At 40.2% G+C, this 10,063-nt stretch overlaps 1 pseudogene; it reads right to left on the reverse strand.

Moving 5' to 3' along the window:
- Window positions 1–7,164: 7,164 nt before the first annotated feature.
- Window positions 7,165–7,603, reverse strand: LOC129668688 (protein BUD31 homolog; annotated as a pseudogene).
- Between the last annotated feature and the right edge of the window lie 2,460 nt (window positions 7,604–10,063).

Below are 10,063 nucleotides of genomic sequence, written 5' to 3' on the forward strand. Positions count from 1 at the left end.
TGTAAAGAGCTCAAATTCTGATGATTAGTGGTGGAATTACTCATATATAAATTTGAGTAAAAAATAATGTGGGCATAAAAAGAGTATCAATTACATGATTTATATGACTTCAACATATATCAGTGTATAACAAAATATTAGATGGCAGAACAGTGCTTATCTTTGAATGCGAAGCCTTTCCATATAGTAAAATCTATATTATTACCTTGATGGAAGGTGCATACCTTTCTCTAGTTTACATAGGATGCTTACATCCTCTACTTTAAATAATATCTAGATTGTTTATGATATTCAGTATAGCATAAATGTTATACACCTACGTGTATAGCTATGCTCTATTGTTTAGGGAATAATATTAGAGGTAAATAGTCTACACACGTTCAATAACAAAGAAAACTTTTCAAACATTTTTAACTTCAGCGTTGGTTGAATCCATAGATATAGCACCAAAAAACACAGCAGGCTATTACTTACTGCCTCCACTCTGTGTGTGTGTGTGTGTGTGTGTGTGTGTGTGTGTGTGTGTGTGTCCGAGTGTGTGTATGCGTGTGTATTTATGGGTGGTAGTATGATGTATGAATACAAAATGCATCCCCAAAACTAAAGTGTTCACAAGTTAAAGGTACGGTCCCTAGTGCAGTGTTTAGAAAGTAAGTAGGCCTGGCCTGCTTGATCAAATGATCAACTGATGGACTCATAATTTGATGGGAGTTATTTCTAAGTGGTATCAAACAGGGTGTGGCCTTCTTGGAGGAGGTGCATCACTGGGAGCAGGCCTGAAACATTCAAGCCCATGCCAGACCAAATGTTTCCCTCTCCCTCTCCTCCTCTTTCCTCCTCCCCCTCCCTTTCCCTCTCCCTCTCAGCTGCTACTCCAGTGCCATCCCTGTCTGCTTTCCACTGTGATGAGCATAGACTAACCTTCTAAAGCTATAAGCAAGCCTCCAGTTAAATAAGTTTTCTTAAAAACAAAAACAAAAAGTTTCCCTCTCTTTCATCATCAGATACAAAGGAAGACAGAGGTGGCTACGGACCTGGAAGGAAAATAAAGCAGAAGAGGATACTGTTGGACAAACAATGAATAAGTCTGTCCCTATACAAGTAAACATGGAGATTGTGGCCCCTACCTGGATCCACAGAAATTTCAGTAGCTACAGACCACTTCTGCCCAGGCCCTGTGAATGTGATTCTCTAGCAGACTGTGCAGGCCTATGTGGATTGTTCCATTGGGCTGTGTTTCAATTTGTCAAGCCCAACAATCACAGAGGAGAAATGACAACTGCCTTATTTAATGAGAAAACTCATGCTGTTCAGCTTCTTGCAGTTGAATAGTGTATCATTTATACTGTGCTATCTTGAAAATTTCTGCCACCTCCTGCAATGTCATAACTTTTTCAGTACCCAGCCTTTCATCATGTTCACACCCCTATTACAGACCTTGATCAAAACAAACCAGCTGAAAAGACACCAAAGAGCAGAGGCATGAATAGATCTTGAAAATATGAAACCGCAGCTTTGGAAAATAAAAAAGCAACCCCAGCTGAGGACAGACACAAGCACAAACCTTCGCAAATCTTGGGAAGGCCACAACATACCTTCTTTTTGCTAAAAAATTTATTCATTTATTCATTCTATATCCCGATCACATCCTGATTACAGCCTCCTCCCTTATGAAGAGGAACAAGTAGGAATATCAGAGATTGAAGATGAATATGGTGAAGACAATGGACTTGATAGAGGTGATGATGAAGAAGGTGAGTATGACAATGAAGATGGTAAAGAAAATCTAGCAGGAAAATTAAAAAGACACAACCCTAACTCAGCAGATTTTTCACCAATAAACAGAAGAAGATGACCATAATATATTCAAAATTATTTTATGGGTCCCATCACTGGAGAATGACCTGCTGGGCTAGAACAACAGGGAATTGAACAGGGACACCCCACACCAATACAGGAGAAATGGAACTTCAGGGGACCAGGTGAGTAATCCATCAGTATGGAGCAATCTCCTTCACTCATTTTGAAAGGAAGACATGATTAATTGCGTAGAAAATTCTAAGAAATTGAAACAAAACAAACAAACAAAAAAACTTCTATGACTGAAGTCCTAGTTTTGTTCCTGTTGCTGTTATGAAACAACTGTCATTGTGTGCATTTTTCTTGAAGCAACATGTTTTTGGATACTGGAACAACTTAGATGGTTGATTTCAAGTAGGAGATCTTCAACTTACACTATGCTAAGGAAATGAGTTAAAAATGATATTTAAAATGGTATTAAAATTTCTTCTGATCTGTTTTATAATACAGGAAACAACAACAACACAACCAGTTGGGTCCTAGTGCCTCTCCACAGCAATAGAACAATAACTAAGATAGTAGCCTTTCAGGAAGTGACACTGACTGCTGCATTGAGAGGATCTGCCATTGAGGAAGATGAAAAAGGTAAATAGTGCTAATGTTTATGTCTTAGGGTTACTATTTCTGTGATAAAACACCATAACCAAAAGCCACTTGGGTAAGAAAGGGTTTCTTTCACTCACCTTCAGCACCAAAAGCAGTGGGGCAGGAACTCAAGCAGGGCAGGAATCTAGAGGCAGGAACTAATGCAGAGGCCACGGAGGCTTGGTCCCCATGACATTATCATCATGATTTCTTGTAGAACCCAGGGACACAAATGCAGGAATGGTACCACCTGCAATGGGCTGGTGCCCCCCTCAAAATTACTAATTAAGATAATGCTATACAGGCTTGCACACAGCCCAGTCTTAAGGAGGCATTTTCTTAATTGAGGTTCCCTCCTCCCAGATGACTTTAGCTGGTATAAAACTAACCAGTACAATTGACCCCTTGTCAACTCAATGCACAAATATATTGCTTTTCAGTTAGAACTTTTCCTTTCTCATTTACCCCAAGATGGCATGTTAATATTAATATTATAATATAAAATATAAATAACTTTAAAACTTCACAAACTTTACAAATTCAAGAACATTAAAAGTTCAGTATCTTTAAAATGTATCCAATCTCATTAAAAATCCAAAATCTCTTCTAAAAGTTCAAAGTCAGTCGTGGGCTTCGGTAAAAGTCAAAAGTTAAGTTACTTTCTTCAAGAGGATTTAATCAGGACACAGTCAAAAACTGAGTAAAGCAAACTTTCAATAAAATAAAACTTTCAACAGTGAAAAATAACACAATGTTCAAAGTCTGGGAACCACGCACAATCTTCTGGGCATTTCCACCTCACTTCCCCATATCGACGGTCTGCAACACACATACAGCTAATCTTCTGGGCCCCAGATGGTTCCATGCCACTGCTGTTCCTGCTCTTGGTGGTCATCCTGTGGTCCTGGATAAGCCAAAATTCTCGGGTCTTCTGGGCCAACGGGGCTGCACTGTCACCAACAGTCTCTCATAGGCTCTCTTCCTGGGAGCAAGCCTCGACTTCTCTTCATGACCCTTCAGTCCTGGGCCTTCAACTGCCACTGAGGCTGCGCCTTCACCAGTGGCTTCTCCTGACCTCTCACAGTGCCCAAAGTCAGCTACTCTCCATGACCCCCTCATGACTTCAAAACCAGTACCAGCTGGGTGACCCTTAACATATTACCAATTCCAGCTACCAACACAAGGCATAGTCTTGGCTCCCTTTGGAACACAGCTTCTCCGTGTTCTCTGGAAACGTTTCCCAGAAAATTTCACCTCATTGATGTTAGTCTTTTTTAAATCGATGCTAATTTTTTTAGCTCCAACAACCAGCATCCATCATCCAGTAATACAAAGGTTTCACCTTAGTAATTCTGGTATTTTGTTAGTCACAGCCGATTCTTCAGCCCCAGCTAACCAGAACCACAAAATCTTAAATCAAAATAGCAAATATCCCTGATAGTATCTTTAAATTCCCTCTGAAATTTCCCAAGCCAGGCCTCCACTGTACTTCTCTCAGTATTTTTATCTTCTAATCTTCCACCGAACATCCCTCAGAGCTCTTAACACTCAATGGTTTTTCTAGCCCAAGGTTCCATACTTCTTCCATAATCCTTCACAAAACACATGGTCAGGTCTGTCACAGCAATACTCCACTACACTGGCACCAACTTTTCTTAGGGTTTCTATTGCTGCAAGGAAACACCATGACCAAAAAGCAAGAGGTCATGGAGGGGTGCTGCTTACTGACTTATTTTCCATGGCTTGCTCAGCCTGCTTTCTTATTGAACCCAGGACCACCAGCCCAGAGAAGGCACCATTCACAATGGGCAGGGTGCACCCCCACTGATCACTAATTGAGAAAATACCTTACAGCTGCTCATCATCAAGGCATGATCTGAACCAAGAGTCCTTTCTGATGACTAACTTGTGTCAAGTTGACACACAAAACTAGACAGTACAGGGTCTTAGAGCTGAATGGAGAGGAGGACACATGCCTCCACCCCTAAACCAGAAGCGATCTCCAACTGATAACCCCTTGTAAATGAAAATGTTTTCCCCAGGAGAGTCTCCCTGGGAAAATCAACTAAACTTAAGTGGACGGTACATGCATTCAATAGATGCCAACAGAAAGCTACCTCCACTACCTCCAAAACATCGTCGAAGATTCTTTGTCTCTTAATGTGTCAGGGATTTTTTTAATTTTATCTTTTTAATTGTTTATTAATTATTTAACCCAGAGGTCCTTTCCCCATATATTATGGCTTCCAGATTAGTGTCTTTATGAGATCCCTGTGTGTGAGAATGAGTGGGTCTGTGCATTTATATTTGTTTCGTGTGCCTTTTCTTCTGCTCCTTTTCTTAATTTCATTCTGTTTGGCTGTTAGTTTTGTTTTACCTTATTTTACTTTATTATTATCCCTTAGACGCCTGTTTGTTTCCTAATGAGAGACAAAAAGGGTATGAATCAGAATGAGAAGGGATATGGGGAGAAACTGGGAGGAGTAAAGGGAGGGGAAGCTATAACCAAGATACTTTATTTGAAAAGAAAGTCTCTTTCAAGAAAAGGAATAAATAAAATTAAAATAAAATATCAATATAATTTTGTCCATACTCTGTGTTAATACAAATTTTGAATATTTTTGTGGATATGGCGTTCATATATACAGAGGTTTGGTTGTATTTGGAAGGAGTCATGGGTGTACACAGTTTTACATATATATGTAACAACTGAAATTTTTATTAAAGAGTATTTGACTGGTGATTTGTATCATTGAGGAATAACTCAAGAAAATATTAAATTTTAATGAGAGCTAAATAGAAGCAAGGACAAGGATTGAAGATGGGCATGAGCCCCTCATTCCAGATGTTTATTTTTATTTTTTTATATTAATCACAGGTTATTACTTTGTATCTCAGCCTTAGCCCCTCTCTCATTCCCTCCCAATCCACCCTCCCTCTCTCATCTCCTCCCTGCCCCTTTCCAAGTCCACTGATAGATGAGATCCTCCTCCCCTTCCATCTGACCCTAGCTTAATCAGGTATCTTCAGGACTGGCTGCCATGTCCTTGTCTGTGGCCTAGCAAGACTGTTTCTCTCTCGGAACAGTTCATGTTCATGAGTTCATGTCAGAAATAATTCCTGTTCCCCTTACTAGGGAAACACACTTGGTTATTGAGCTACCATGGGCTACATCAGAGCAGGGGTTCTAGGTCATATCCATACATGGTCCTTGGTTGGCAGATGTTTCTTACTTGTCCAAACACATTAGATAATCGCTTAAGCTCCAAGTCTGCTCCTATTTCAATGGGAAAAATGTCTTATATAGAGCTGATGAGAGGATTTCATGAAATGGAAAGAGGAACAATACTGTGTTTGGGAGTCTGCAGTCCAGTAAATCCTTTTCTTTTCATTTATTTTTTATTTATTATTTTTTTATTTATTACAATGTATTCACTTTGTATCCCAGCTGTAGCCCCCTACCTCATCTCCTCCTAATCTCATCCTCCCTCCCTCTTCTCCTCCCTTACCCCACCCAAGGCCACTGAAAGGGGAGGTCCTCCCCTCTTTCCATCTGACCCTAGCCTATCAGGAGACCTGCATTATCTTCCTCTGTGGCCTGGTAAGGCCGCTTCCCCCTCAGGTGGAGCTGATCAAAGAGCCAGCCACTGAGTTCACTGAGTTCACTAAATCTAACCCACTCTCTGAAAATAGTATGAAATTGGGCCTCTCCCTAGTCCCCCTTAATTATAAGCTATTCTCTAGCAACAATCTTCAGCAAGATTTCTAAACAAACACGCTACATTTTCTAACTTACTGACCAAAGTAATGTTCTACACCCCAACTAAATGTTCTATCACCCCAAATAAATTAGAGTGTATGTGTATAGAGATAGGCTACATACAGGAACAAAATGTCTGTTAAGCAAGAAATCTGTATTGATTCTGTAGGCAGAGTTACTGCTGTTCTGTTTAAATTATTTCACATAAATCTGGGTCTTGGGTTATAATTAATCACCCAGGCACATAAGAGAATAAAATTCTGAACTGTGACATTTCCAACCTGCACAGCCATCTGGTCCATGAAGCCATCCTATCCGGGTTGCTTGGTGGTGTAAGTTACATGAAAATTTCAAGGTTATATTATACATACCTACATACATACAACACACACATACACATAAAATACTTTAGTCAATACAATGCTCAATCGACAATTCCAAAGCATGTTGCCAAAGTCAAACTGTTTTAGAAGTGCACGTCTTGATACGTATTTCCGCGTATTTCTGGCACACCTGCACACACCATGCGTGAGTTAACAAAATCCTCTGCATTTTGTTCCCAGCTTGGCTTATCTGCTCTTATGCTTACCCCTATACACAAATTAAACGCCCCACAAACACTATCTCAGTGTTGGCTCTAGAATCAGATTATCTGAGTTCAATCGCGGATGCAAAAGCTACCGGCGCTGTGAGGTTATAACTGGGCAGGGCATTTGTGCTTGTGTATTTTAGCTTTTTGCTCTGCTTTTTGTTTTCCTGTTTTGGTTGTGGTTTTATAGATCTCAGCTAGTGAACACCGAAGTCTTCACCTCCAGAGTCCGTGCTCCTCTCTCTGGGTCTCTTCTAAGGGCACCACTATGAGAAGAGCTGTTCGAGGAGGGAAGTAGCCCAATAGGCAGGAGCCGGGAAAGTCCAAATTCCAGCCTATAAAAGAGTCAAGGATGTCAGCCACAGCAACCCTAGCCGTCACAGGGAGTCCCCTCCATGATGTGACCCACTTCCAGCTTAGCATTGGGAACCCGGCCAAAGCAGTTTGATCCAAAGTTGGTGTTCATAGTCGGAATGCAGCTGGGGCAGTTCAGATCCTCAGAGCCCTGCTTTTTTTCTGCTTTGCAATCAGCTTTTTTTTTTTTTTTTTTTTTTTTCCTTCATAGCCTTCTTTAATTCAGTATTCATGGAGTTTCTTTTTACGGCTTCCCACGGGAAAAAGAGGTGGAGGATATAGAGGGTTTTCTAGTGATGGATCCTGAAGATGCACCACAGAGATTCTGCCTTCCTCTTTCCACTATGAGGTTCAGTTTCAGCCTCTCTCATGTTTTGATCGAACTCATCCGATGTTAGTTCAACCAACTCCTAACCGTCTCGATGGGTGTTCTGGCTTCTTTTGACCTTGGGCATCAAGATATCTGTATATCTGTATCCCATCAAGATAGCTGTATAGATAGATCTTTGGATCTCTTTCCTATGAGAATAATATAAAAATTCCTGGTCTTTGCAGTTACAAGCCCGTGTTCTTGTCCAGATTTACCAATTATTCTGAGTCTTTAGGGGAGATCACTTTTCCTCTTTGGTCCTCCGTCTCTTCCGAAGTTCAAGTGCCTGGAGCTGCTGCTTCATTACTGACCTGTATTTTAGCTGTTTATTTTCTCAGAATGAATTACTCAAACTTTGTTCTGAATAAGTATGAAATATATAGTACTTAATACAAACTAATTAAGATTGTTTTTGTTTCTATAAAACTAATGACCTAAAGACATACAAAATAATCTCTATATGTTTATCTGTATTTATACATGACCATCTGTTATATAAATTTATGCTACATATTATAGACATATACACAGTTGCCTTTATCATACATATACATACAAAAGCAAAACATCATGTAACCTTAATATAATAAAATCAATCAATAAATAACCAAGAAAACTAAATTAGAGGCCCAGAAACAGAAAATTCCTCTTTTGTTTCAGATTAAAATCTTCCACTTGCACTGAAAAGGTAAATTCAGTCCTTTTTAAATTAAACAGCCCAACTATTTTTCCAGACAGGAGAAATAGCTGTGTGTAGCTGTGGCTGTCCTGGACTTGCTTTGCAGACCAGCTGGCCTCGAACTCACAGAGATCTACCTGCTGCTGCCTACCTGAGTTCTGGGATTACAGGCTGTAGCAATGGCTACTGTCCAACTTCCTCAAAAGCCTTGCACTCAGTGGCTCTTCAGCTCTAGCCCCTGTCTTTACTGGCATCTTCTGCTTTAATTTCATTTCTTTTTAAAACTTTTTATTTTTATTTTATTAATTACAGTTTATTCACTTTCTATCCCAGTTGTAGCCCCTTCCCCATCCCCTCCCAATCCCACCCTCCCTCTTCTTCTCCTATGCCCCTCCTCCAGTCCAATGATAGGAGAGGTCTTCCTTCCCCTCCATCTGACCATAGTCTATCAGGTCTCATAGGGACTGGCTTCTTTGTCTTCCTCTGCGGACTGGTAAGGCTGCTCCCCCCTCAGGTGGAGGTGATCCAAAAGCCAGCCCATGAGTTCATGTCAGAGATGGTCCCTGGTCCTATTATTGGGGAACCCTCTTGGCTACTGAGCTGCCTTGGGCTACTTCTGTGCAGGGGTTCTAAGTTATCTCCATGCATGGTCCTTGTTTGGAGTATCTGTCTCAGAAAACACCCCTATGCCCAGATTTTTCTGTTGCTTCCCTTGTGGAGCTCCTGTTCCTTCCAGGTATTTCTGTCTCCCCCTTCTTTCATAATATTCCCTGCACTCTGTCCAAAGTTTGGCTATGCATCTCAGCATATGTTTGATACTCTGCTGGGTGGAGTCTTTCAGAGGGCCTCTGTGATAGGCTCCTGTCCTGTTCCCTGTTTTCTCCCTCTTCAGATGTCCGTCTCATTTGTCTTTCTGAATGAAGATTGAACATCTTACCCAGGGTCCTCCTTCTTGCTTAGCTTCCTTAGGTGTTCAGATTTTTGTATGATTATCCTATATTATAAGTCTAATATCCACTTACAAGTGAGTATATACCATGTGTGTCTTTCTGCTTCTGGGATACCTCACTCAGGATGATCTTTTCTAGTTCCTACCATTTGCCTGCAAATTTCATGATTTCATTGTTTTTAATTGCTGAGTAGTATTCCACTGTGTAAATGTACCACAATTTCTGTATCCATTCCTCCGTTGAGGCTATTACAAATAAAGCTGCTACGAACATGTCCTTGCTTTATACTTGAACATTTTTTTAATATATGCCTAGGAGTGGTATAGCTGGGTATTGAGGTAATGCAAATCAAACTGACCTTGAGATTTCACCTTACATCCATCAGAATGGCTAAGACAAAAAAAAAAAAAAAAAAGGGACAACACATGCTGGAGAGAATGTGGAGAAAGGGGAACCCTCCCCACTGCTGGTGGGAATGTAAACTTGTACAACCACTCTGGAAATCAATCTGGTGCTTTCTCAGGCAAATAGGAATAATTTTTTTTCTTAACATTTCAAAATGTTGTGTTCCTATTCATAGTCCAATCCTCAAGTTAATTACTTTGAAGTTTAGTTTTCAAAAATATTTATGGCCATACCAACATAATCTACATATTATAGACAACCTTCGATAAAATATATATGCCATTCTTCAAAGCAACAAAATAAGCTTTTAAAATTTATGTGGAATTATAAGAAACATGTCAAGACAATCTTTGAGCATGTGACTTTATATTACTTGACTTCAAAATGTACCACAGTTCAACACAGGCATGAAAACAGTCACTTAGACCAGGAAACTAGGCAGAAGTAAACCTGTGGTTTCAAACAGGGTGGTTTGAACAACACCACATTGGAAGGACAATTACTTCAACAA

The sequence above is a fragment of the Psammomys obesus genome, unplaced genomic scaffold (assembly GCF_907164565.1).
Source record: "Psammomys obesus unplaced genomic scaffold, mPsaObe1.curated_primary_1811, whole genome shotgun sequence".
Classification (NCBI taxonomy): domain Eukaryota; kingdom Metazoa; phylum Chordata; class Mammalia; order Rodentia; family Muridae; genus Psammomys; species Psammomys obesus.